Here is a 1,449-nt window from a genome sequence, read left to right as displayed (position 1 = left end):
CCACTGATCCCAGATCCCAGTGATCCCAGATCCCAGTGTCCCAGATCCGGGTCCTTCCCATCCCATTAACCACTGATCCCAGATCCCAGTGATCCCAGATCCCAGTGTCCCAGATCCGGGTCCTTCCCATCCTGTTAACCACTGATCCCAGATCCCAGTGATCCCACATCCCAGTGTCCCAGATCCGGGTCCTTCCCATCCTGTTAACCACTGATCCCAGATCCCAGTGATCCCACATCCCAGTGTCCCAGATCCGGGTCCTTCCCATCCTGTTGACCAGCGATCCCAGATCCCAGTGATCTCAGATCCTGGTGTTCCCAGATCCAGGTCCTTCCCATCCTGTTAACCAGTGATCCCAGATCCCAGTGTTCCCAGATCCGGGTCCTTCCCATCCCATTAGCAGTGATCCCAGATCCCAGTGTCCCAGATCTGGGTCTTTTCCATCCTGGCTCCATCAGGTGATCCCAGATCCCAGTGTTCCCAGATCCGCGTCCTTCCCATCCCATTAGCAGTGATCCCAGATCCCGGTGTTCCCAGATCCGGGTCCTTCCCATCCCATTAGCATTGATCCTGGTGTCCCAGATCCCGGTCGTTCCCATCCTATTAACCACTGATCGCAGATCCGGGTCCTTCCCATCCTGTTAACCAGTGATCCCAGATCCCGGTGTTCCCAGATCCGGGTCCTTCCCATCCCATTAGCATTGATCCTGGTGTCCCAGATCTGGGTCTTTTCCATCCTGGCACCTTCAGGTGATCCCAGATCCCGGTGTTCCCAGATCCAGGTCCTTCCCATCCCATTAACCACTGATCCCACATCCCAGTGTCCCAGATCCAGGTCCTTCCCATCCTGTTAACCACTGATCCCAGATCCCAGTGTCCCAGATCCCAGTGATCCCACATCCCAGTGTCCCAGATCCGGGTCCTTTCCATCCTGGCTCCATCAGGTGATCCCAGATCCAGGTGTTCCCAGATCTGAGTCTTTCCCATCCTGTTAACCACTGATCCCAGATCCCGGTGTCCCAGATCTGGGTCCTTCCCATCCTATTAACCATTGATCCTAGATCCTGGTGTTCCCAGATCCGGGTCCTTCCCATCCTGTTAACCAGCGATCCCACATCCCAGTGTCCCAGATCCGGGTCCTTCCCATCCTGTTAGCCACTGATCCCAGATCCCAGTGATCCCAGACCCCAGTGATCCCAGATCCCAGTGTCCCAGATCCCAGTGTCCCAGATCCAGGTCCTTCCCACCCCATTAACCGGTGGTGCCACATCCCAGTGTCCCAGATCCAGGCCCTTCCCATCCCATCTCCATCCAGTGATCCCAAATCCCAGTGTCCCAGATCCAGGCCCTTCCCATCCCATCTCCATCCAGTGATCCCAAATCCCAGTGTCCCAGATCCAGGTCCTTCCCATCCCATTTCTATCCAGTGATCCCAAATCCCAGTGTCCC

The sequence above is a fragment of the Lepidothrix coronata genome, unplaced genomic scaffold (assembly GCF_001604755.1).
Source record: "Lepidothrix coronata isolate B3197 unplaced genomic scaffold, Lepidothrix_coronata-1.0 Scaffold551, whole genome shotgun sequence".
NCBI classification, from domain to species: domain Eukaryota; kingdom Metazoa; phylum Chordata; class Aves; order Passeriformes; family Pipridae; genus Lepidothrix; species Lepidothrix coronata.
This window is presented reverse-complemented; position numbering follows the sequence as displayed.